Source organism: Chlorocebus sabaeus, chromosome 17, assembly GCF_047675955.1.
Source record: "Chlorocebus sabaeus isolate Y175 chromosome 17, mChlSab1.0.hap1, whole genome shotgun sequence".
In the NCBI taxonomy this organism is placed as follows: Eukaryota; Metazoa; Chordata; class Mammalia; order Primates; family Cercopithecidae; genus Chlorocebus; species Chlorocebus sabaeus.
The window spans coordinates 16,458,348-16,485,880 of record NC_132920.1 but is presented as its reverse complement, the minus strand read 5'-3'; the positions used below and the strand labels follow the sequence as shown (position 1 = coordinate 16,485,880).

The 27,533-nt window shown below is 42.1% G+C and overlaps 1 protein-coding gene across 8 annotated transcripts in view; it reads left to right on the top strand.

The window, feature by feature from the left end:
* Positions 1-27,533, top strand: part of LOC103222118 (uncharacterized) — a 429,481-nt gene that overhangs the window by 275,288 nt on the left and 126,660 nt on the right. Inside the window, exon 7 of one of the 8 annotated variants that reach the window (XR_012089045.1) lies at positions 1,131-14,365. The exons of the other annotated variants lie outside the window; for them this stretch is intronic. The gene's annotated coding sequence lies outside the window, so the exon portion shown is untranslated. Of the gene's footprint in view, positions 1-1,130; positions 14,366-27,533 lie in introns of those variants that run through there. 8 annotated transcript variants of the gene reach the window in all.

The following is a 27,533-nucleotide window of genomic DNA, read 5'->3' as shown; positions in this document are numbered from 1 at the left end:
TTGTCCAATTAGTTTCTTTTTTTAAGGGAAGAAGTCCTGTTTGTATTTGCTGGAACTTGCCTTTCTCTCAGCTTCTATGGCATGCTGCAAACTATCTACTTCAGGAATAAAAGGATAGAACACAGTGATTCTTTCATTGTAGGAACCCCTTTTCTACTGGTTTAGCCAAATAGTATCAGATTTAGAGCAGCCCCTTTAAACTGGGCTATTGCAATTCTTTTAGGTTGATGAGTAGGGGGTAAAATTCTCCAGGCTAAGGATTAGCAATCAGCGTTTCCATCCAGCAATTATTCTTCTGTATGTGCAGTTGATGAAAATGACATTTTTCTCTCTGGCTTTTAAAATCTTGAGGTATGCAAGTTATAAGCAGTTATGTGTGGTACTTTACTTATTCAAAATGAGCTGATTTACTGGTTTTGATCAGGTTACTGACTTGGGATTTTGAGACCAGAAAAGTTTGTTCCCACATGTCACCTGATGGCCGCCTTGCATGACAAGTTTTAGTATCAGGAAATGGAAGAGATGACATAGTGTGACTTCAGGGAGCCCTTCCACTAGGAAATAATGCAAGGGTGCTCAGCCCTGCTACTTTCTGGAGAGTTTACCTTGTTGCTGGACTGTGTCACAAAATAAAGTTAGGAGATTTTGACCAGGAAAGAATATAGCTACATGAAACTCAGGATGGTTTATGAACACCTCCGAGGACAAGAAGATACTCTCTTCAAATTTTGGGAAATGACAAGCCAATTTCTTCTAAATTTTTGTTGTTTTTGTGTAGATATAAATACATATGAATATTTCTGCAATATATATGTATATTCTTGTTTATGTATGTGTATATATCTATAGATTTTTTTTAGGTTTCCAGCTTCTTGTTAACTCGGCCAGAAAACTTTTTGAGCATGTATTACCTATTTTTTTTGCAGTTGCCTACAAGATTTGTAAAGAGCAAAGTGCAGCATATATCAGGGAGGAAAGTATTGACATGGAAAAAAATTGTTCCTAATATTTTTTGTTTCATAGATTTCTAAACATTTGTATTAAAATATGCATATGTATCCATGTCATATCCTCAGGGTTAAATAATTTAGTAATATTAATATGAGCTTATTAAATTCAAATTTTCCCAGTGCTTCACTGAAAGCAGACAGCGGGAGACACTGAAGCTTCATTTGTGTTTCCATTCTGTACACGTTGGGTCTAGTGGAAATCAGTCAACCTGGAATCAACTGACCTGAATCCTATTCCTGCTGTTGAGATCAAGTACCTTGGCAACCTTGGGCAAGTCGCGAATCCCCCATAAAGCAATATTTTGCAAGTCTGTGTATTGCTCCATACTACCTTATTTTCAATTTTTTTTTTTTTTTTAATTGAGATGGTGTCTTACTCTGTCACCCAGGCTGGAGTGCAATGGTGTGATCCCGATTCACTGCAACCTCTGCATCCCAAGCTCAAGCGACTCTCCCAGCTCAGCCTTCAGAGTAGCTGGGAGCACAGGTGCACACCACCATGCCTGGCTAATTTTTTGTATTTTTGGTAGAGACAGAGTTTCACCATGTTGTTCAGGCTGGTCTTGAACTCCTGAGCTCAAGTGATCCTCCTGCCTCTGCCTCCTAAAATATTTTGATTACAGGTGTGAGCCACCATCCCCAGCCCATACTACCTTTTTATTAAGCAATCAGCATCTTGGTTTAGGGTCCCTGTAAGGGGCAGAGCATTCTGAAAGCACTATTTTACTTATTTATTTATTTATTTATTTACAAAAAAAAACCTTATTGTAAAAGTTTCTATCACTATCAAGGAATAATTGTGGGCCGTGTTAGATTTGGGTACTCCAGTTACAGTGTGTTTTACTAGAAATCATTTTCCCAATCAGGTAACTGTTAGGATGCACTTCTGGTGGTATTGTTTAAAGCATTTTTATCCTAGGAAACAAGTGTCTTAGGTAAAACTGCTTTAGGTTTCAGGCTCTATTTAAATAACTCGTGCAGTTACCATAATCAAGATAGCTTTTGTTTCAAATCTAGTGGGGTTTTTTTGTTGTTGTTTTAACCGTTGCTTTGAACTGTTCATGTGACACCCTGTCAGACCTCAAAGATTAAGTGAGGTTTTCAAAGAACTTCTGAAGTGTACACTTTAAGATGCCACATGGCAGACTGGAAGTAATTTTGAAATCCTTCTGTAAATGGAGTGTGTTGAAGAGCAAGAAAATACCAAATTCTAGTGAACTCTTTCTGCATGCTAAGTACTTTCTTTTCAAAACCACATTTGCTTGGTAGGGGCAGTGGGAATTCCTCGTTTTCTTAGTAAACTGTGATGTTGGTAACCTTTCATTATCTGGGCACATGTTCACAACACTGGTTTTCTATCTTCCCTGGGTTTAGTGTCCGGCGTGCCCCAAAGCCTGTGCCATGGAGGGCTGTTGCAGTGGAGAAGGCAGGCGATTTTCAAAGAACGCGTGTTTTTGCACATAGACAGGGTCTGGGAGTGGGTGTATAAATGTGTGAGTGATAATCACAGCAGCCATTGGAAGTCCTGGTTCCCATGCTCAGCAGTCCCTGCAGATGTTACTCCTGGCATTCATTCCTCTGCATGTCCCATTAACTGCCTCTCAAATCTGCCACCACTTGCCAGCAGATGGCCTTTGCCCCTGAAGATGTTTCAGACTGGCTCTAAGATGGGGGATCTTGTACAAGAAGAGAATGGTGCTGACACTGAACTCCGTGTTAGCAGACCTGGATTTTATGCACAGTGCTATTGTTAGTTATATAACCTTGGGCCCTCTCCACCACGGGGATTCATTTTATGATGGACAACTTGAGAAAATTCAGTTAAATCACTTGCAGTGGTGGTTCTCACCCTAAGTGTCTCATGTTGCATAAAGTATCAGCCTTAGATGAGGCCGATTGAACCTTTATTTTACCTTCTTGGGTTCCTAAAAATCAATGATTTGGCACTACCTCGTTTACAGCTGTTTTTAAAACATTGAGCACAGTCTTAAGGTTACAAGAAAACAAGAGTTATTACATCTTTCACTACCATGAAACCCTTTCCACAAGACCCTCCTAGGCACCATATGACAATTCAAAGGTATTTCTTTGAGACCATCCTTAGACTATAGCTTTAGCTGTTTAAATTTAGGGTCCATACTCATTGGTCCTTTTGAAAATAAACAGGAGCCATTTTTAAACTTGAGTTTTCTAAAACTAACCACCTCTGTGCTCAAATATTGGTTAGAGTCTAAGCAAGGAGAGAGAGATCCGTATTTCATTCCTAAGCTTCTCTGCTTCCTTAAGAAAGAATTCTTGAGTTACCTTATCAAAGCAGCCTTCCCTGATCTACATAAAATAGCGTCCACCCCATCCTTCTCAGTCCTCTAGCCTTCTGTGTTTTTTCTTTTAAGCATCTTACATATTATATATTTATTTGTTAATCATCAGTCTCCTCAACTAGTCTGCAAGCTCTGCAAAAGGAGGGATGGTATTCTTATTCTTATTCTTATTCTTACTCCTTATTCTTATTCTTATTCTTAGTCTTATTCTTCCCTGGTGAATGAATAGTACCTAAAATACTGCTTGTTCCCATAATAGGCAATCAGTAAATATTCATTGAATGAATGTCTAAGGATAGAGTGTGTCCCTAGGCCTCTCATGTGTGGGCCTGAGCCATTAGGAAAAGGAACATACATGCTGTTCTGATGAGATTGCTTGAATCTGACAGCAGTTTAAGGGTGTGGGGAAGGGATGGAGAGTCTAGACTATTTTCTTTTCCTTAGAAGTGGATACTTGATGTGTATAAAGAAATGTGAGGAGGGAACAATTTGTGTAAAAAAAAAAAAAAAAAAAAAGTTTTCTAGACCTATCAGTAGAGTTTGGGGATTTTCTAATACTTTTTTTAAAAAGTCTGCACTGTGTGTATTTCCTCTCCTTTTCCATTTGAGTGGTTTGCTTTGTCACTTGTTTGTGAGCATCCTGCCCTGGCTTTCTGTGAACGGCGGTGGTTTTGTGTCTTATCATCACATCATTTCATCACTACTTACGTTCATGTTTCTTTTCAAAGCAGGACCGGGCCCGAAGTGCTGTATCTCCCTCGAAAGGGGCTGACTGAATAGCACTTCATTCCAGTGCACACCTTAGAATGAAAAAATGGTGTGCTGGTACAAATGAAACCCATTTAATGTCTCTGTGGTGTGTGATGGGAAGTTCACAAAAGCTTTCTTAGGGAGGCATTGTGCTATTTAGCTTTTGAGGACAGCAATAATAAACGTTTCTGGAATTCTGTGTATCTGCGTAGTCCCTTTTCAGAATAACTGCTCTGAGTGCAGGCATTACATTATTCCTAGGAAGAAATGGAGAGACTAAAATGAATACGTCTGTACCTGTGTAAACAGCATTATGCTGTCTGTATAAGTCTTAAAAAATGGGAGCTGAATTTCTCTTACTGTGAATCTCCGGAGTAAGAGAATTGCACACACACACTCTCTAATAAGAGCAATCTGGGAATTTCCCTCTGTGTCTGTCAATTTGTACCTTTTAGATTTGCCATCTGTGATACCAAATTCTCCAGCACTATCATAAAAAAAATCTGCAGTAGGTAAGAGGGTCAGGAGAGAAGGGGAGACTCCACCACTGTTGGACAAGTGAGGGAGAACAATCTCCTTTTTCTTAAATCCTTGCTTGTAATGGTCCTGCAAATTGACCTGCAGATTGTAAAGGCAGAGAGGGTCTGACTGAGCTTATTCCATCCAAGTGCGCTGGGAATCGCTTCAAGTCTTCTAGAGTTTTCTCTTTCACCCATTTCTCTCTCTTCCTCAGACTTCCTCGAATGGCTTCTGATTGACAGCTTCGCTACTTCCTGGCCATTGCCCCTGGTGTGTTATTTGGGATTGGCACCTTTGGCAGGGTCTTTGCAGGAGTCATTGCTTCTAAGAAGTGGTGTCAGAGCTACCTCCTGAGGCAGCTGACAAAGTGTGCCCATCCCAGGCACACCCTTTCCCCTCGGCGCCTTCTTCCTCAAGTACTCAGCTCCTTCTCTCAGCAGCTTGGACAGGACGAGGAAAATGCAAAGAACACTCAGACGTTGTGGAAGGAAAAAAGTTCATGGATCTTTTACAAACTTCATGTTCTATAGGGGAAGGAACACATCAACAGCCTGGTCAGGCTGCTTTGTAACTGAATAGTGCTGAGGTAAAATGCTTTTGTGTTCTCTTTAAGTTTAGAGTTCACTCAGTACATGATATTTATTAACAGACTGTTGTGTGCCAGGATGTTCTTGAGTCCATCAGGGATCCAGTGCTGAGTAATCTGTACTTACCACCGTTTGAGACTTTAGGAAGGCACTATGGGAGGATGTACTTGGTGGCGGAGTGAGGTGTACGAAAGGGACGATGGGTAAGAGTCATCAGCGCTGGAATTTCAGGGAAGACATCTAAATTGAGCCTTCAAACAGAGGTAGAATTTCAACCCAATCTATGTGTGTATTTAGAGAAGACAAAGGAGGCTTTGAGAAGAGACTGGGAATAGTCTTTTGTGTACTATTTCTGTGTCTGGGCATGTGAGAGCTCAGAGCCAGAGCTTTCTTTCCATCAGAAATTGTTTGAACACTGACAAAAACATAGCATGAGGATTTGTAGCACATGGTCACCAGGCCACCATTTTCTTCAGGATCATTTTAGATCTTTTTTTTTTTTTTCAGACAAACTCTCTTGCTGTGTCGCCCAGGTTGGCATGCAGTGGGGCACGATCTCAGCTCACTGCAACCTCTGCCTTCTGGGTTCAAGTGATTCTCCTGCCTCAGCCTCCCAAGTAGGTGGGATTACAGGCGTGCATCACAATGCCTGGCTAATTTTTGTGTTTTTCATAGAGACAGGGTTTCACCACGTTGGCTAGGCTGGTCTCAAACTCTTGAGCTCAAGTGATCTGCCCACCTCGGCTTCCCAAAGTGCTGGGATTATAGGCATGAGCCACTACACCTGGCCCATTTTAGAATTTTATATGTAAAAGTTGAAGCAGGAACTTGAGATGCCTAAAGAATGATGCCTCCTGGAGTTAGTAAGGGCAGTGTTTCCAACTGAACTTTGGACAGAAAAACACATCTAAAACTAAAGATATATTTTTTAGGTGGTATAAGTTCAAAGTGCTCAATGTTCAAGAATCCACAAGAAAGAAGGGCAGGGATGAATGAATAGTAATAAGAACTAGTTGACATTGTTTTGTCATAGAACCCAAACAAAATCTATTGGTTCTTAACAACACATAAATTACTCCTTAGGACTAATGTAAAGAGAAAAATAGGTAACTTCATTTTTTAATTATCTAAATTTTTCCTTTTGTAAAAGAATCATACCATACCATAAAAATATTAACCACGTCTCCAACTTAAATTCATGTTAAATTTCTAGTGGTAGCTATGTAATAAATTATTGCTAAGTAGAATTGTAGACTGAAAGAATTAATCCATCTTCTATAAATCCTGAGGATTATGTTAACCTTTTCCAGACACCTAAACAAGTATGTTACATGATTCAGAAAAAGTCATTTTTGACAAGTATAAAATGATTTTTAGGTGTGATAGCAAATTAGCTGTTTGAAACCTATGTTAGAGAAATTAAGTTTTCAGAGTAATTTTTTTTTCTATTTGTGCTTATATTCCTGAAATAAGAAGAGTCTCCTTAAATGGAAACATAAGGTATACAAATGGTGATCCTCTATCATCATCTTTTATTTCCAAAACTCAGGCAGGTTTTTGTCATCATGCTCTTTGGACTCTTAACCATCTTCTTCTACTTTTAAATTCTACTTCTTTCTCAATACCTTTATAAACAGCATCTTGTGATCATTTCCCAGTCTTGAGTGCCTGGCACTGGGAGGTGACCTGCCCACATTGCTGGCAGAATTCGCTGCTGGACCCCTGCACAGGTCCCGGGCTGTTGGTTACATGTTTCAGTCTGCACGTCAGCCAACCTCACCAGCCTTCCTTTGTGCATCTAGAAATGAAAATGCTCTTGACAAAATGGTATTCTAAAGTTTCCATTAGGTTGCTCTTCATTTCATTTTTCCTTTCTTCTTCCCAAGCCTTTGTGGCTTGCATAGAATTGAAAAAAAAATGTAATTTCTCCAGGGCTAAAATCCAAGACTTTGATAGGCAGTCTTAATGCCTGGGGCTCCTACGAGTTGCTACCCGTTATAAGCATTGTAAAACTCACCCTGCTGAACAAAGAGAACTGGGCACAAAGATTATTCTCTTCTTCTACCATGGCAAGCCATAGTTTTCCAGTTTCCTTTGACTTTGTCTTCTTTGATCTCTAAAAGGAGGTAGAGGAGTAGAATGTTACTGTTCAGAAAGGAGAAAACTGTTACTTGTCCAAACAGATTGTTTTTTCCTTCTCTTTGGCAACCTCAATGGCTCTACCTGTTTCTGGCTTTCATACTTCTGCTTGTGAACAGCCTTCCTCCCTAATTTTCAGGAAACTAACAAATTAAACATGCAGATGTCAGGTGGTTACTCCATATCTACTGGCTCACATAATTCAAAACAGAGTCATTCAGCGTCTATCTAAAGCTAGTTCCTTGCCCCTTCTCAGTCACCACCACATCAAGCACAAATGTAGATGAAAGGGTAGTGTGTCAAGGTGAGAGCTGCCCACTGGGTAGTGTTACTCTGTCACTCACCATAGGGAACAGATTAGCTGCCAATCAGTATCTCATCGCTGTCATCAGAGTTTATAATCCAGGTTCGCAGCCCCACTGGTGATCTATTTCTATGCCTCTGCAGTGACGCCAGTTGTCCTAGCAACGTGCTGGCTGGCACTTTGTTAAAGGCAAGTGAGGGAGTGGCGGTGGAAGAGGGTGGCCTCGAGAGGGTCAGAAGGGAGTTGGCAGTCACCTTGCTCAAAGAGGATTTTCCATTTCCCTCATCTGGGCAGGCCTCCAGGAGGAAGACGTCACTTACTAAGTGTATCATGGGAGTGTCACTTACTAAGGATCATGGACCACATGGTCTTTCTGGTACAGATAGAATCCCATGGAGAATAACAAATGAATTAATGGGTAGTCCAGGCAGAATGTGGGGACTGCCGGGCCAAGATGTTAGGTGATCTCAGGGCATCTCATGGTGTCAGTGTTTCTTGTGAATCAGGTTAATGTTCTGGGTGTTTATCAGCACCGGCATGCAGATTTGGAGACATGAGTAGATGTTTCGGAGGAATAAGAGGTCAAGGGAGGCAGAAGGAAGGGAAACACCATGACAGTCCCTCTTGGCCACTTTTCCTGTTGACAGGTCTGGCCTGAAAGCTGTCCAGTGTAACGAGAGCCTTCTTACAGAGCTCTGGTAACTTATCCATGCTCCCAGCCTTGAAGAGGAATACGGCTCACCTTGTACTCTTCTTTTTAATTGCTCTCCTCTCTTTATGCCACCTTGAATTGGCACTAAATGACTTTTTCTGCCATTTTCTGATTTGGATCCAAAGAACATAGAAATACTGTGGATTGTATCTTAAAGTCCCTGTCCAAGGTGGCCTTGCCTAGATGAAATCTAAAATGGCCAGTCAAGTGACATTGGCAGACCTGGGGGCTTCCCTCCATGGCCACTTCTCTGTGGAAACCCCCAGGCAATGGATTTGGTGACATTTTCTCCTGAGAGTGCTTCTGGTCTGTGTGGTCCTGGAGATGCCAAGACATTTTTCACGGAGAAAGATACTCAAGGTGGGTCTTTGCAAGGAAATGGGGAACCAGGAAGACTGATGAAAGGGTGTCCCCCGAGCACTGAAGATCCACAGATAAAAGGAAGTACGAGGTATGCATTGTTGCCTTTCCCTTCACAACTAAAAGAGTTTTTGTAGTCTCACTGACCTTCCTCATTTGTTCCACTGAATGACCACACTCAAGCCGAGATAATTGCATGAAACTGTGTGCTTATGATGGGAAAGGCATTTAGCATGTAACTGACCATTTCTAGCACTTTTTGTATACTCAACAGGTATTCACTTCTTCTACCATAGCTGAAATAAGGGCTGGTAGTGAAGATGTGGGACTGAAATTGAAATAAGTAATTTTTGGAAAAAGAAAAACTCCAAGGGTAGCTGTTGGCACTTTCAGAGCATCCCGTATTTTCAGGATATTTCGTATGAGGTAAAGTAAATCAGTTTTGTTTGACAGGGTGTAGTGTGCCCAGCCAGGTCCTTATTTTAAATTGCCGAAATGATTTAAATGATAGAAGACATTGTGTGTTCCTTAAACAATAAATACCTATTAAGTGCATTTTGATGCTGTGGAGAAGTATAGTTTTGTTTTTTTGGATTATTGTATAACTGTTAATTCAACACTTAGTGTTTAAATACTCATCATTCTTTATGGTGCACAGGTAATAAAGATAGTTCTCTCATGTGAATAAGAAATACAACTAATGTGAATGGCATTAAAGTTAGAAGATTCAAATTATTCTCTGGGTTTGATGGTTGCTTTTTTAGAAGAAATTTGGTAAAGTAGATGATAGCCCAGTTAGGTTTCATGAACTTCATGCTTCATGTTCTTTTCTTTTTACCGCCTAGCTAGATACACAATAAATATTTGGAAACATACTAGAATAGAAAGAACCCGTTGTCTCTTCTTCCTGAATAAGTTGTTGTTGATCACAAGGGTAGGCGTGAATCAAAATATTAATGACTAGGCCGGACGCAGTAATTCCAGCACTTTGGGAAGCCGTGGCGGGTGGATTACCTGAGGTCAGGAGTTTAAGACCACCCTGGCCAACATGCTGAAATGTCATCTCCACTAAAAATATATATAAAATTAGCTGGGCGTGATGGCGCATGCCTGTAGTCCCAGCTACTTGGGAGGCTGAGGCAGGAGAATCACTTGAACCCGGGAGGTGGAGGTTGCAGTGAGCCAAGATCATGCCACTGCACTCCAGCCTGGGCAACAGAGTGAGACTCCATCTCAAAAAAAAAAAAAAAAAAAAAAAAATTAATGACTAAGGAGAAGCTAGGGACACCTTGGGCGCTGTCCAATAGCAGGAACTTCAGGCTAAGAATGGACACCTGGGTTCTCTTCCCATCCCTGCCCTTTTAGACCAGGGCAAGCTACTTTCTTTCTGGGTGCCTCTATTTCCTTATCTTCTGAAGGAATATCATTATCACTGCCACTTAACAGCGTCAGATTTAAAGTATTAGTTCATATAAGAGGCTCTTTGAATCACATTTGGGTTCAGATTTCAGACCTGCCACTCATTAGCTGTGTGTCCTGTGGGAAATTGCCCAACCTCTCTGAGCCTTATTTACTTCATCTATAAAGAAGGTCTGACCATACCTACCCTGATGACTTATTAAGAGAGTTAAATGTGATAAAGTCTGTTCAGTTTTTAGCCCAGTGATTGCTCCCTGATAACTGTGGCAGCCACGATGCTGTTATGATGATAAATTTCACAAAACAAAATCTATCATGATGTGTTGCTTAAGTGAACAGGTGAGCAGTTGCAACTTGCTAGTCTCTTTGTTGTAGAGACATTTCCTCTGTAATAGGAGTTGTCATTAACTGTCATTGTCATTACGCTGACAGTGAATTCAGTTATGTATTGTTAAGACCTTCTGCTTCCTTGACGTGTATATAGTAGAATAATTATGACAGTGAAGGTGACATGTTTGTCAGAATTATCCATGTGCATATGCTGAGGGCCCTTGGAATTTTAGGTGAATTTTATAGTATTAGTCAAACTGAAAGGCAGAGTGAGTTTGGAAGCTATAATAGTCTCATCTATAAAAGGAGTAGGGAGATTCCCAAAGGCTATTGATATGAGTAGAACTCTAAAAAAGTAAAACATTAAAATACATTTTGATGTGGTTACCGTGTCTAGGTGGTGATAGGTAAAAACGGTCTAGTCTAATTCTTTGAAATTTAGGATAGAAGAAAGTCTGAAGATGGATATCTACATTATTTTATCTTCTTTCAGCAAATATTTACAGAAAGAGAGAGAGAGATTGTGTGTGCGTGTGTGTGTGTGTGTGTGTGATCTTCTGGGATCAGGGAAGCTTTCATCCTCAGACTTGAATGATGAGTAGGTGTTAACCAGAAAACGAAGTGGATGTATCAGTTAGCATATACTGTGTAACAAGCCATCCCAACAGTTAAGGTCCAAGACCACAATCTTATGATTGTAGGTCACCTGGGCTATTTTAGTCTGGGCCAGCTTGGCTGGGACTGGTTAATCCAGCATGGTCTCACTCATGTGGCTATTAGAAGGCTGGTTTGCCTGAGAGAGAGGTGATCTTCAGCTGGGACAGCTTGTCTCTGCTTCAGGTGGCCTCTCATCCTCCTGTAGGGTAGTCTGAGCTTCTTCACTTTGCAGGCTCAGGGTTCCCAGAAGCGGCAAGAGAGGGCAAACCCCAGTTCATGAGTGCTTTTCAAGCTCTGCTTCAAGATGCTTGTTAATTTCCCTTTAACCAAAGCAAATTACTTAATTTGTTCAGTTCAAAGGATGGGGAAAATCTAGTTCTAGTCACATGGGGGACAACATGAGCAAAGCTCAAAGGTAAGAGAGAACATGGTGTGTTGGAAGACTGCAAGTAGTTCGGAGTGGCTGGAGTCAGGCATTTGTGAAGTCCCATGAAGAACAAGCCAGATCATAAAGTGTCTTTTCAGTAAGCTCTGCTGAGGAATTTAGAGTTTATCTTGAAGACAGGGGAGTGGTCGTTGAAAGAGTTTAAGCAGGATGTTGACATGATCAATAAGATGTGTAGAGACATGGTTAGGTGGCAAAAGCCTAAAAGCACTCATTAGCCTAGACAATTCAGGAAATTTCCACAGAACTGACCCAGGGATAGCGTAGGAGAAGATGGAAGGACTTGACTGAGAGGTGGCTCAAAGCTGACGTGTACTTTCAGAACAATGTGACCAAAAAAGGGATTGGAGGCCCTTCAAGGTAGAGCAGAAAAGACAGAGGCTCCGGTCTCAGCAATATCTGTATGAATCTGGTGGGAGAACTCCACCAGTGTTCCTCACCTCGCTCCTTTGTGGGATCCTGCCAGACTGCAATGTCCTTGGATTCTAAATAAACACCTACCAAGGGGCTGAGTCAAAGAGATTCCAGTCTCTGAAAGTCTCTTGTCATTGTCATCACCCAGCCAAAGACTTTTCCTTCCAACATGTTTTTCCCTTTGACCTCAAAATAAACAATGTGTTCTTAAGGCTCTGGGGTGCTCTCAAAATGCTTCTCTGACCTCGGATAGGACCATGCTTAGCCTTTAATTTCCAGATCTGACCTTTTAACTACACTTTTAAGCATAACTCTTTCAAAAGGCAAAAATAGAAATGACTGTTTCATTTCACCAAATTCAAGTCGGCAAGAGTGAGAACGTGCGGTTTTCACCGGTACGTTTGGGGACCAGTTTGTTGTCACTGAAACTGCCTGATATCAGGTCAGAGCGGCTGGGTATTTTTCAGTCCTTGGGGTTATAACTCAAATGTTGAAAGTGCTATCTTTTATAGATAAAAATGAGGGAGGGGAGCATCAAAATGTGTGCGATGCAGATAATAATTTGCCAGGTTTTCTTTCTAATTTTTTCATTAAAAAAGAAAATACAGAAGAGTCTAAAAGTAGGGCAGTCTGCCTTCATTCCTGTGCTCTTTTCCTTGAGGGACACCTTCCCTAACCAAATAATTGAAAATAAATGGGAATTGTGGGAACAGAGGAAGACAAAAAGGAAAACTAAAAACCCAGAACCTAATCTTCCAGGGGCAGGCAGGCCACTTTTGTAGCTCAGATTCTGACATTTTCTCCAATGAAAGAGTTCGAACAGACTTCCTGATTGGAGTGCTGTGTCAGCATTAAACTCAATGTAGGGTTCTGCTCTGGCACCTTTGGGGCTGGTGGTTTAGCCCCTCTGTGTGCCATGTCTTATCACCAGCACTGCTAACTGAATGGGATGCATTTTCAAAGACAGGAGAGGGTCTGAAAAACCCCAGGGCATGGTCGGAGCCTGCAGGCATTTGTTTGCTGCTGAGAACCATGGCAAGCATTTTTGACATTTTTATCAGAGTCTTAGTTAAACAGTTATGTGGAGGACTGATAAAGAAGTGTGTGATAGGAGACTTCCTAATTTAAAGTACCCAAATTTGGCGAGCTTTATACTCATGTGAAATGGAAATGAAAACATGGCATGTTTTGGAATTCCTGATTCTGCTTATTTGCTTTAATAGCAGATCATTGCATAAACACTGACTCACTGCGTTCTATACTGAAAGGAAGATATGGTTTGCTGTGTTCAATCTGGTCTGGCTTCCAGAATACAGTATAGAACAAGTGCCAGAAGAAGGGATGAGCTCAACTTTATAGGTGACCGGAGAGATGCCCAATTCCATGTTTTGTTCTGTACAAACACATGACCTTACATGAAGTTTTGCATAAAATATTGAAACAGTACATGACTCTTTAAAAATATGTATGTAATCTGTTCTAGAGTATATGCAGTAGAGAGTAAAAAAATAGAGTCTTCTTATTTTTGGAAGTGGGGTGAAGACGCAGGTGTGCATATGCTGCCACCTGCGTGTTATTTCACTGAGTTTTGTCAGGTTCTTTTCTTACTCACCTGCACTTTGTATGTTACCTTAAGCGTTGTAACCATTCTAAGCTGCCGGGGACATGGGTATGCAATTAAAGTCAACGCTGTGATCAAAACCACCTCCTGTTGTTTACCTTTTTAGAAATTTTAATAATACAGTCAAGTCTGAAAGAGTGGAACTTTTCTCAAAGCTACACACTTGGTTGCCTCTTCTTGATTAATGCATGGGGGCAGTCATTGTAACCTAAGGTCTGACAGATGGTGCGGAGATTGATGAAGTAAGGCCTGTTAAGTATTCTGAGTGTCTTATAAAGAAAAATAGGCTACCCTAATTCAAATTGTTGTTGCTCTCCCAAACTTCTTTTATGTAAACTCCCTGTATATTACAATGACAGACTCTCTCTCTCTCACGCACACACACATACACACATGCACGCCTGCATGCACACACACACACATGCACACATATGCACACTCCTGACATGCTCTACTGAAAGCTGCCCAGCTACAGAGAGGTGAGAATCTAATCCAGAGCACAGGGCTGCTTTGCATTTCACTGGCTGTCTAGTGTCACTCTATGATATAGGCATAAGGTCATAACTGTGAGCTATCATTGTCACTTATCTTCATATTAAAGCCCCTCTGATCCAATCTGTCTGCCTTATCTATTACATCATTCACATATCTAGATTCTTCAAATGTAACTACTCATTACAGCAAACCAGGAACAGAGTCATCTCCATTCACTTCGTACATCTCAATCTTAAATTACTAACCATAGTTCAGTTCCAGGATGTCACTAAAAATTCAAAATTACTTTCTGTGATTAACTTACATTGTGATGGTTGGGAATTATTTAGTAGAAGATCTGTTCATCTTCTGATAAAGCCCTTTCCAAGTTTTGAACTGTGTGTGTGTGTGTGTGTGTGTGTGTGTGTGTGTGTGTGTGTGTGTGTGTTTTAATTCCCAGGAGTCTTTCAGATAGCAGGGAGATTGTTGGAATGAGAAAGCAAAGCTTGTATGAAAACTTGTGGCAAAAGGTCATCTGTGCTGTGGGGGAAATTTCAAACTAGGCACAGTTTGTTTCCAGTGGTTCCTGCCTGTCCTTTCAGTGGCTGGTCACTCTCTGTTGCCTTTCCAGTCAGTTATTTCCCCTCTTCCAATGCCTGACATCAGTCTAGTTACCTTGGTTGGCCTGTGGAGAAAAACAGTCTTGTTAAGACACTCACATTAAGCTGATAGAGACCTTGGCTAGGATAATTGCATTTTTCAAGGGCTAAGGGATGGAAGGATTTAATTTTTCTCTGAATTATTTTTGATAGAGATGCAGTCTCGCTATGTTGCCCAGGCTGGACTCACACTCCTGGCCTCAAGTGATCCTCCTGTCTTGACCTCCCAAAGTGCTGGAGTTACAAGTGTGGCCTGAAATTTTTAATGATGATTTCAACTGATCCCAGGGGAGATCTTTTGGATGTCATTTTTCAAACAGATTAGGAAACAAGCAGCTGCCTACCTAATCAATCTATACTACCCATTCTGACGTTTGTGCTGTAACTTTCCGTATAAAATAACTAACTTAATAATAATCAAATAATTTTGCATGTAAGTTTGAAAGCTCTGATATAGTTCACTAACATAATTTTCCAGTTCTTTTTATTATGGTAAAATATACATGACATAAAATTTACTGTCTTAGCCATTTTTAAGTGTATAGTCATACATTCATATTGATGTGAAACCATCTCCATCGTCTTGTCTTCAGACCTCTTTTTTTTCTGGCAAAACTGAATCTAGACCCATAAAACACTAATGCTTCACCCTCCACCCTAGCTCCTGGCAACCACCATTCTACTTTCTGTCTATTATTTTGACTACTGTAAGCGCCTCATATAAGTGGAATCATGCGGTATTTGTCCTTTTGCGCCTGGCTCATTTCTCTGAGCATAATGTCCTCCAGGTCTGTCCACGCTATAGCATGTGTCAGAATTTCCTTCCTTTTTAAGGCTGAATAATATTCTGTTGTATGTTTATACACCACATTTAGCTTATCCTTCATCTATCAATGGGCACTTGGTTTGCTTCCTCCTTTAGTTCATTGTTAATAATGCTGTTATGGATATGAGCGTGCAAATATCTCTTTGAAACCATTCACCAACTCTCTTTTTTTGTTTTTGAGACAGAGTTTCGCTCTTGTTGCATGATCTCGGCTCACTGCAACCTCCACCTCCCGGGTTCAAGCAATTCTCCTGCCTCAGCCTCCCAAGTAACTGGGATTACAGGCACCCGCCACCACACTGGGCTAATTTTGTATTTTTAGTAGAGACAGGGTTTTGCCATGTTGGTCAGGCTGGTCTCAAATTCCTGACCTCAGGTGATCTGCCTCCTCGGCCTCCCGAAGCACTGGGATTACAGGCATGAGCTACCGCACCCAGGCTTCACCAACTCTCTTTTACATCTTTGTTAGATACAAGTGTTTGAAGACCTGCTACCCACTTTGAACCTTTTTTCATGATAGAACTGTAGGTAGACTTTCTGCCTTAGTAATGTTATTTGAAGCATCCTCTCTGCTGACCTCTTTCCTGAGGCCTGAAATGCTACTAATAGTTCAGTCCTCAAGTATCAAGCAAAGCCTTCAGCTAGTTTTCTATTAAAATGCATATGATCTTGGGGCAGAGGTCACAGATAAGCTATTAGCACCTTGGTGTGAATTTTTTAAATTAGATTCTATCTTAGAAGCTTTCTTTACCCCCTTGCCTAGTTCTTCACTAATTGCTCCGTGATAAGGTCTTGCATTATTACTGCAAGTATCATACTGTATTAAACTTATTTATATTTTTGCTTCTCCTGATAGAATAGAATCTTCTTAAGGGCAAGATTCTTGTATAATTGCTGTTGGTTTTTCAGACCCTAATAGAATGTCACAGACAACTTTCAATAAGCTGCTCACTCATTCTTTCATGCATTCATTCATTCACTCATTTATTCATCAAGCATTTATTGGGTGCCCACACTGTAAGTGCATTTTAAAACTCTGCCTTTCTAGAAGGTTTGAATGGCCAAGGGCCAACTCTGTTGCACAGTTTTGGCAGATTTTAGAAAACATAAAATCTAACTTCCTTTATTTTTAGGTGCAGGAACTTGGTCCAGATGAGTGGATCAACCTCTGAAATAGTTTTCTATCACCGTCCTACCCGTTTTTTTGTTTTGTTTTGTTTTGTTTTGTTTTGTTTCTGCTTCCATTCAGAAGAAGCGTCGATCTAAGTAAGTTTGTGTTCTTCTATTCAAAAGTAAGGTGATGTTTCAATGTGTATTCTCAAGCATCTGAAAACTTCTGTAGTTGCTCTAAATCTCAATATTTCCAATATCAGCCATGTACAGTTTTAAAATGCTTGCATTCTCTTAGGACATTGTGAACAATCTGCTTAGAAAGGGGAGTGACTTTTGCCTCTTTTGGTTTATTTGCTTTGCATTGATTTATATACCAGCAACTCCTAGCCCAGGGATAGCATAGACTTGCTTACTGGTTCCAGGGACTGTTCATTCATCCCACAGTGGCTTCCTTGGAAACAAGTTACTCTGATAACAATTTGATGGTACTTCCCTGTATAAGGTAATAACCAGTCCTGGCTGGGCGCGGTGGCTCACGCCTGTAATCCCAGGACTTTGGGAGGCCAAAGCAGGTGGATCATGAGGTCAGGAGATCTAGACCATCCTGGCTAACACAGTGAAACCCCGTCTCTACTAAAAATGCAAAAACAAAATTAGCCGGGTGTGGTGGCATGCGCCTATAGTCCCAGCTACTCAGGAGGCTGAGGCAGGAGAATGGCACGAACCCAGGAGGCAGAGCTTGCAGTGAGCTGAGATCGAGCCCCTGCACTCCAGCCTGGGAGACAGAGTGAGACTCTGTCTCAAAAAAATAAATAAAATAAAAATAATAATTAATAAAACAGTCCTAAATCAAATTGTTACTTAAGGCTCTAGCCTCAGAGTTTATTAGTTCTTAGTAATGTTACTATGAAGGCTAATAGGAGACAAATTATTATTCTGGTTTTTATTGTTATTGCCACTGCAATTCCTATGATTATTGCTATAATTCCCTATTTAATAGGTAAACAATTTACAAAATATTCGATGGTCACTAGATAGAAATAGAAATGGGATGTCTTTACCAAGAGACTATCCATGTTTTATAGAGAACAGGAAACAAGTAATAAATGGAATCTTCAGACAATCCTTTAGTCTTCTTTTAGGCAATGGTTCAGCTTCTTTACCTACTAAAATTTTGGACAGGGTTGTTAACAGGCAATACAGTTTAAAATGAACTGTTTTAAGTTTTTCTTTCTGGCTTTTTCATGCTCCTACATTAATGCAATAGGATTGAAGGCTACAAGAATGATAATTGCAATATGCTGAAATAATGAGCTACAGTAAATAGCTATAGTGAATGTATGCCCATAGAAAAGAATTGAAAACAGATGGCTCTTGGTTAAAGGTACTTACTGTAACAGATTTCAAGGTGAAATTGTTAGTTCAGAAAAGATGGTAGATAGAGCCTTTAAAAATACGGTCACTGGGTGCCTGTTCTTCTATAATTCTTCCTCCAACCCCCACCTCAAGGACCACACCCCTCCTCCCTCCTTTGCATGTAAAGCAGTAGTTTTGACAAATAAAACCAAACATAAAAACCTGACATTGGTGACTGGACCGTGCATCCCTCTGGTGTGTGGATGGGGAACATATCTCCATGATAGTGTAACCACGCTTCATGCTAATTCCTGGTCACATCGCTGCATCCTCTTCATACATAATTTGCATCATGGGGTGTTTCTGCATATGTTGTGCATTTTCATATTATTTTTAGCTACAATTTTTGAAACAATAACAATTTTTTAAATAGAGTAATCAAGAAAGCGCCTCCAGAGTCAAGAAAACAAGTGCCAGGGATGTGTGGGTGGGGGTCTGTCTCCTCCCCGCCCAGGGCATTTCCCTTTGCTGCTGTTGTTACTTCTCCTTCCATTACTCTTTGTGACTTTAGCTCTTTGAAATTTCCATTCCTTTTTTTTCCCTTGTGCTGATGCGGCTGTTGAAGTCATTTATGTTATGCGAGGCTGCACCACAGTCATTTAATGCAAACACTGGCTTTTGTGTAAGGCACCGACTTTTCTACCCTCAGCAAGGAAGACGTTATTGGAAACTTGAATTATGAGATGGAAAGGACATTAATCCTTTCATTGAAAAAATTAGTCTTTTACATGGATTCTCTGTAATAGCTTGAAGAGAAATTAAGGAAATACAAACTAGGAATATAAAAAATCTGCCATGTCATTATTATCTACCTGCCCGTAGATGTTCACCACCATTAGCATTTGAGTGTGTTTTCTTCCAGAAGATTTTCTATGGAGATATATATGTACACACACACACAAATAAATACATCTAACTTTACAGAAATGGAATCATGCATGATACACTTTTCCAAACTTTCTTCTCTCACATTGCAAAAGTTGTGAACGTCTTTCCATCTGAATAAATACAGATTTTCAAAATGTTTTTCTGACTACTGGCTTTTCCAGTGTATGAATATAAGAGTGAAAATTCTTTGACTTCACCAATTGTATATGCCCCCTTTTCTCTTTTCTGCTGATATTAATTGAACTGCCCTCTTGCTCTGTCCTAAATATGATCAGATGAGAATTCTGAAAGAGAAGAAATCTAGGATCCCTACCTGATAGAGAGTTATCCTCTTGGGTTGCCTCCTCACACGTAGGATTTTTAAGAAGTTATTCCTCTTCCATCTCAGCTTCCTGGACACAGTTCGCTATGGCTTTTCTTGGAAATTGTGCTTTCCCTTAGAGTCCTTGTATTGTCTGTTTACCTTCCCTCAAACAAGGACTCATGACCTCACCTGTAGTGAGCCTCCCTACCTCTCATGTCTTTACGTGTCCTGGACTTAGCAGAGATACCTCTTGGTACATCATTTTGATTGCATCATGACCTTTCCCAGGGTCTGGAGTGACTCTCTTTCAGATTTCATTTTTAACCTCCTAATCACAGGCTATCTTTGATGCACCCATCTTTACCTCCAGTTCTTCTGCTAAGGAACTGGAGGCTTGTGGCTCTTGTCTTACGGTCAAACATGATGCTCTGATGACTACTCTTCCCGATGCATTCGTCCCATCCCAAATCCTGCCCTTGACCTGATCCGCATCTGAATCACTTCATCCTCCTAGTTCTTGGCCAAAAAAATGACTCTCCTCTAGCCCTTCAAACCTTGGCTGGGAGTCATTTTTATGGCCTTCCCTGATTGTTTTGTTTGTTTGTTTATTTGAAATGGAGTTTCACTCTTGTCACCCAGGCTGGAGTGCAGTGGCACGATCTTGGCTCAGTGCAACCTCCACCTCCCAGGTTCAAGCGATTCTCCTGCCTCAGCCTCCCAAGTAGCTGGGACTACAGACGCCTGCCACCACACCCAGCTAATCTTGTATTATTAGTAGAGACAGGGTTTCGCCATGTTGGCCAGGCTGGTCTCGAACTCCTGACCTCTTGTGATCCACCTGCCTTGGCCTCCCAAGTGCTAGGATTACAGGCATCAGCTACCGCACCCGGCTGTTGCACCTTGCCTGATTAATTCCACTTGGCTCTAGGTAGTATCTGGAAGGACACCTGGGGAAAACTTCAAACAGCTGTCAGTACAGTGTTACTGTTGTTGTTTTTTAATTAATAGGCTTTTCTATAGAACAGTTTTAGGTTTACAGAAAAACTGATTTGAAAGTACAAAGAGTTCCTATATTCCCGGCCTCCTCCACCACTGACAAACCGTGTCCCTATTACTAACATCTTGCATGCTACATTTGCTGAAATTGAACTAATATTAATACATTATTATTAATTAAAGTCTATAGTTCATTCTTGATATTGTACATTCTGTGTACAAATAGATGACATGTGTCCTAACAATCCTTTTTGCTCTGCTTATTTGTTCCTCCCAATCCCCAAAACCCCTGATTTTTTTTTTTACTATCCCTGTAGCTTTGCCTTTTCCAAAATGTCATAAAGTTGGAATCATACAGTATGTACCCTTTAAACATTGGCTTCTTTCATGTAGCAATATGTAAGTTTCCTGTATGTCTTTTTGTGTCCGGAGTTGGTTCCTGCTGGTGGGTTCGTGTTCTCGCTGACTTCAAGAATGGAGCCGCAGAACTTTGTGGTGAGTGTTAGGGCTCTTAAAGATGGCAACGGACCCAAAGAGTGAGCAGTAGCAAGGTTTATTGTGAAGAGCAAAAGGACAAAGCTTCCACAGCATGGAAGGGGACCAGAGCGGGTTGCCGCTGCTGACTGGGGTGGCCAGCTTTTATTCCCTTATTTGTTCCTGCCCATGTTCCATTTCTGTCCTATTGGAGTGCCCTTTTTTTCAATCCTCCCTGTGATTGGCTACTTTTAGAATCCTGCTGATTGGTGCATTTTACAGAGCACTGATTGGTGCGTTTTACAGAGTGCTGATTGGTGCATTTTACAAACCTCTTTTAAGACAGGAAAGTTCCTGATTGGTGCATTTTACAATCCTCTTGTAAGACAGGAAAGTTCCTCAAGTCCCCACTCAACCCAGTAAGTCCAGCTGGCCTCACCTCTCAATTGCCCCTCTAAAGAGGACACCCTAACTGCTGCTGGGAACTGGGTGATGACCACTCTAGCTACTTCCTGCTGGATAAGGGCAAAGAAGGGGCCCTGCAGTTGTAGTGTCCTCCAGAGGGGAACTCTCTAGGCCGGTGGGTCGGTCCAGGGGTCCTTGGTAGAAGTTGTGAGTTGAGCTCATTTGGGATTCCATTTGTAAGACCATCTGTAGATTGATGATACTGATCCTGAAGGAAACAAATTTGACAAGGTTAAAAACACAGGGCCCGAAGGTGAGTAATAGCAAGATGGCTGTCACGGGACCTAGAAAGGGGAGAAGCCATGCCACCCAACTCCAGAGGTTGGTATAAGAGTTTGAAAGGCATTGTCTGATTTCAGAAGCCTTTTCCTGTAAATGCTGGGTAGTGTCTCGTACTATCCCTGACTGGTTACTGTAAAAACAACACTCTTCCCCTAAGAAGGTGCAGAGTCCTCCTTTCTCAGCAGTGAGGAGGTCTAGGCCCCGGTGGTTTTGGAGAGTCACCACTGCCAAAGAGTCTATTTGGGATTGTAGAGTAAGGATAGATTTTGTTATTTCTTGCAAAATGTCTGAGAAATCCTTTGAGAATGTGTGGCAGTGGGATAATGAAGTCGATAAACTAGCTATTCTGGTTTCTGTAGCAGTGGCCATTCTTAACCCTGTAAGTAGTGGTATTAGTTGTATGGCCCTATGCTGATGGACTTGAGCTTTGAGGGGCACTGATAGGGTCTGATTTCCTGGGGCAATGTTAATGTTGGGACTTAGGAAGACCAAGGTGCAGGTGCCTGTCCAGTTAGTAGGGAGGCAGATATAGGTTGAAGTTCCACATAAGAATATGCCTTGGCTGGGTAGACACTGGTTGTGTATGTTAAAAAGGTGTGTGAGTTTGTTGTTTTCATTCTCCCATACTCCTAGAGTACTTGCCAAGGTAGCTCTGGTGAGTGGCTGGAAAGGGGTGTTGGGAGCAAACTGAGTGACTCCCTGTGTTCTGTTTTCCCACTGGAGAAAAAACCATTTTGTATCTACTAGGAACCATTCAAGAGAGTGATTGAAAGAGGGCGTGAGAAGGCAGTCGTTAGTGGTGGGGGCACTGCTGGAGGGGGTCCAGGGGTGAATGGTCATACAGGGAGTATGTTTGCCATTACAAAACCCGAACTGTTTGTTAAGCAGAGAGGAGGTGATGATTTGGGCGGGCGGGGGGCTCTGAGAAGTGGACAAGCTGTCTGAATGAAGCTGTTTGGGTGACCTGGAAGTTACTATGATCAGTGGGAGCTTGAAGTTGGAGGGCGTAATTACACTGATGAGATAGTAGGTGCCCCAGGGGCAGGCTTGATAACCTCTTACATTGGATGCATAAAGGGACTTGGAAAGTATTTATGGTTACAGGGCCGCGTATGGGCCTTTCATTGCTCATGTAATAGGTGAGGTTGGAAATGTAAGGGCATAAAAGCTGGATTGCACGTAAAAAAGGTTGATGTGATTAGTATTTTTGTCCTGGCAGGAGCTACAGTATGTAGTCCTACTGCAAAGAGAATGGTTAGTATACTGATTAAGAATGTGATGAAACAGTAAAAGGATTCCATTAAAGGGGTAAGGAGAGGTGTTAAAGATTATGTAGGTTTTCACTTATCTTTTTTAAGTAGGAAGGGGTTTTTCCTCAGGATCAGCTATAGGAGCCTTTTTAGTCTGGGATGTTTCCTCCTAAATAGGAGACACAAGTCCTCCAGTGGTTCATAGGTGTATCGAGGCTGGTCTGGCTGATCTTGGGACTCTTGAGCTGACAGTCCCACTGAGGTTCTTCAAGGGGTGTCCAAAGTTTAACTCGCGTGTGGTGAATCTAAGATTCCACTCCTGCCACCTTAACTGCTGTGGGAGTAGAGAGGATTACCGAGTATGGTCCTTCCCACAAAGAATCCATAGGTGGGGAGGTAGAGGGGAGGGACTTGACCAACACTAGATCTCCTGGTTGGAACAACTTGTTCCCTTGTCTGTGTGACATCCTTTGGGTAGCTTTTTAAGGTTTTGTTGATATTTCATCAAAGAAGTTGTATGTTTGACCAACTTGGCCATTTCCTGATCAAGTAGGAGGTCATTTATGAGAAAAGGTCGTCCATACAGCATTTCATATGGACTGCGTCCCTTTTTGTGAGGAGAATTTCAGATTCTCAACAAGGCCATGGGCAAGAGAGTAGGCCATGGGAGATGAGTTTCTTGTGTTAGTTTCCTTAAGTGCCTCTTGAGTGTTTCATTTGCCTTCTTGACCTTCCCTGAGGATTGTGGCCTCCAGGTGCAGAGAAGGTAATATTGTATCCCTGGCACCCTGGAAATTCCCTGAGTTACCATGACTTTAAGAGCCGAACCACTGTCGCTTTGTAAGCTTTGTGGAAGCCCAAATCTAGGAATTATTTCATGAATTAGAACTTTACCCACTTGCTGAGCCTTCTCTGTCTTGCAGGGGAAGGCTTCTATCCAATCTGTAAAGGTATCAACACAGACCAACAAGTATTGAAATCCCCTTGACTTAGGCATATGGGTGAAGTCTAATTGCCAGTCGTCTCCAGGATAGTGCCCTATTCTTTTTTCCCCCAAAAAGGACTTACGATGGACCAAGGATTATTCCTTTGACACACCTAACAGGCTTTGACTACCTGTTGGATGGTCCGGAGGAGATTTGGCCCTGTAAATGGGAATTTGGCCATTTGATGAATGTTCTCAATACCCATATGAAAAGTTTGGTGGAAGGTCTTAAGTATTTTCCATTGGCTGGCTTCGGGTATAAGTACCTTTCCCTCTTCTGTCATTAACCACCCCAAGGGGAGAAAACTATGCCCCCGTGAAAGTCCCCATTCTGTTTCGATCAGGGACTACTGGGGCTTAATCTCTTGGAGGGGGTTGTTCCATACCATGGGTCCCTCCATAGGTATTTCTAATGGGAGGTTCCGCCTGGCAGCCATTTTGGCCTCAGCATCTGCCCAACGGTTTCCTTCTGCCTTTTCTCCTTCACCTTTTCGATGGCTTCGGCAGTGTAAGATTGCCACCTCCTTGGGTTTTTGCACTGCATGCGATAACTCCATAATTTCCTTGTGGTATTTAATGGGGATTCCCCTAGAGGTTAGGCACTCCCTTTTTTTCCATATTGCAGCATGGGCATGTAGGATTAGATAAGCATACTTGCTATCTGTATACACATTTATTCTTTTTTCCTTTCCTGGGTCTAAGGCTCGGGTAAGCGCCACTAGTTCTGCTAACTGTGCGCTGGTCCCTGGGGGAAGAGGCTTACTTTCAAGTACTATTACATCACTAACTGTGGCATAACCTGCCCTTCATATCCCATTCTCCACAAATGAACTTCCATCGTTACATAGGTTAAGGTCAGGATTAGCTAAGGAGATTTCTAAGAGATCCTCTTGGGCGGCATAAGTCTGGACTATAATTTGTTGGCAGTCATGCTCGATTGGTTCTCCATCCTCTGGGAGAAAAGTAGCACAGTTGAGGGCTGCAAACATGTGTATTTGAAGCACCAGTCCCTCAAGGAGTAGCGCCTGGTATCTAAGCAGGCAGTTGTCTGATAGCCATAAATTTCCTTTGGCACCTAGAATGCCATTTACATCATGAGTAGTCCAGATGGTGAGATCCTTTCCTTGTATTATTTTGATAGCCTCTGACACTAAGATGGCCACCACTGCAACTACCTGTAAACAGTGAGGCCAGCCTTTTGCTACTACACCAATTTCCTTACTTAGGTATATCACTGGTTGTGGGACTGTCCTATGAGTCTGAGTAAGGACTCCAAGAGCTATTCCTCCTCTCTTTGTGATGTATAAAGAGAAGTTTTGTCCTGTGGGAAGGCTTAAGGCTGGAGCTTGTACTAGGACCTGCTTTAATGTTTTGAAGGCTGTTTCTGCCTCTGGTTCCCATTCTACTAGATGAGTATTTGCCCTCTGGGTCTCCTTGATTAGATTATAGAGCGGTCTGGCCATCTCGCTGTATCCAGGGATCCATAGTCAGCAAAAGCCGGTGATTCCAAGGAACCCCCGCAACTGTTTTAATGTCTAAGTGCAAGGACAAGCCAGTATAGGCTGTATTCATTCTTTGCTGAGGGCCCTGGTTCCTCTGGCTAAGATTAGGCCTAGATATTTGACTTTTTATAGTTAGAGCTGGGCCTTTGATTTAGATGCCTTGCACCCTTGATTACCTAGAAAGTACAAGTGATCTAGAGTAGCCTGCTGGCATGAAGCTTCCGAACTGGTAGCCAAAACTAAATCATTCATGTACTGAAGGACCAGAGTGCCTGGACTTGAGAAGTGGCCTAGATCTTGGGCCAGTGCCTGACCAAACAGATGAAGGCTATACCTAAGCCCTTGAGGCAAGACCGTCCACGTAAGTTGGGACATGTGGTCTGTGAGATCCTCAAAGGCAAAGAGAAACTGGGAGTCAGAGTGCAGGGGAATGCAGGAGGCAGCATCCTTGAGGTCCAGAACCGTGAACCATTCTGCTTCCTCTGGTATTTGAGAGAGCTGGGTATAGGGGTTGGGTACAACTGGATATAGAGGAATTACTGCCTCACTGATGATCTTGCACTAGTCTCCACTGACCATTTGGTTTTTGTACTCCTAGAATTGGGGTGTTGCAGGGACTGCTGCATTTTCTTCCTAAGTCTTGAACTTTTAAATGTATAACAATATCCTGTAATCCTTTATGAGCTTCAGGCCTTAAAGGATAATGCCTTTGATGAGGAAAAGTGATGGAGTCTTTCAGCCTGATTTGGACTAGGCGGGCAATTTTTGCCTTTCTAAATTGTCCTTCTAAATTGTCCTTTCTAAATTGTCCTTTGCCCAGACTTCAGGGTTGATTCCCTCAAGTACGGGACAACAAATGGGTAACGTATTCCCCATATTCATGTAGATAACAGCTCCAGCTTTGGCTAATATATCCCTCCCTAATAAGGGTGTGGGACTTTCAGACATAACAAGAAAGGCGTGAGAAAAGAGCAGAGTCACCCAATTACAACTGAGGAGGCGGGAGAAATACCTGGTTACAGGCTGTCCCAGGATTCCTCAGTTGGTAACGGACCTTGAGGACAGTTGTCCAGGACAGGAGATTAACACTGAGAAGGCCGCACCAGTGTCCAGGAGGAAGTCAGTTTCCTGGCCCTCAGTGGTTAAACTTACCTGGGGCTCAGCAAGGGTGATGACATGAGCTGGTGCTTGCCCAGGGCACCCTCAGTCCTGTTGTTCTTCTGGTTGGGGGCTTCTGGCCCAGAGAACCTTTGTCCTCTGGGGCAGTGCACCTCCCAGTGATTGCCTTGGCATAGTGGACATGGGCGAGGGGGCGACTTGCTTCTTGTTGGACAATCTTTTTTAAGGTGCCCTTGCAAATCACACTGATAACAAGCCCTACCAGGTGATGGCCTGCTCCATTTTCTGCCCTCTCTGAACCACCAAGGTTTGTTTGTCTGAGGGCCATGACTAAGGCTGCGGCCTTTCTCTTATCTCGCTTTTCCTTTTTGACCTGTTCCTCTTGGTCCCTATTATAGAACACCAAGGTTTCCAGGTTTAATAATGCCTCCAGATTTTGTTCAGCGCCCAGGGCTCACTTTTGGAGCTTTCTCCTGATATCTGTGGCTGATTGGGTAATAAACTTATCTTTTAGGATCAATTGACCCTCGAGTGAGTCAGGTGACAGAGGAGTATATTTTCTTAAGGCCTCCCGTAGCCACTTGAGGAAGGCAGTAGGATTTTCTTCCTTTCCCTGAGTTATGGTGGACATCATTGAATAATTCATGGGCTTTTTCCTAATTCTCCTTAGTCCTTCTAGAACACAGGTCAACAGATGTTTGTGACTCCAGTCCCCATGATCTGAGTCTGGGTCCCAGTGGGGATCCATACTGGGGATGCCTTACTGACTGTTAGGGAATTTATCCCTTTCTTCAGCTGTCATTCTATCATTTACTTGACTAAGATACCCGGTATCTCCAAACTCTCAGGCTGCAGCTAACGCTGCATTCTTTTCATTAAAGGCCATTGTTTGACCTAACAATAGCATGACATCTCTCCAAGTGAGGTTGAAGGTTTACCCTAGACCCTGTAGGATGTCTATATACCTATCAGGATCATCTGAAAACTTCCCCAGGTCTACCTTGATCTGCTTTAATTCAGAGAGAGAGAAGGGGACATGTACCCAGGTTGAGCCAAATTCCCCTCTCCCTACAGCTTGAAGGAGATAACCTGGGGGGTTTTGTGGTCCCTTGGAGATTTCTTTGCTTGTTTCCTTCTGGGTGGAGGAGATAAGAGGAGGCTCATCATTAATAGGAAGGGGAGCTGTAGGGAG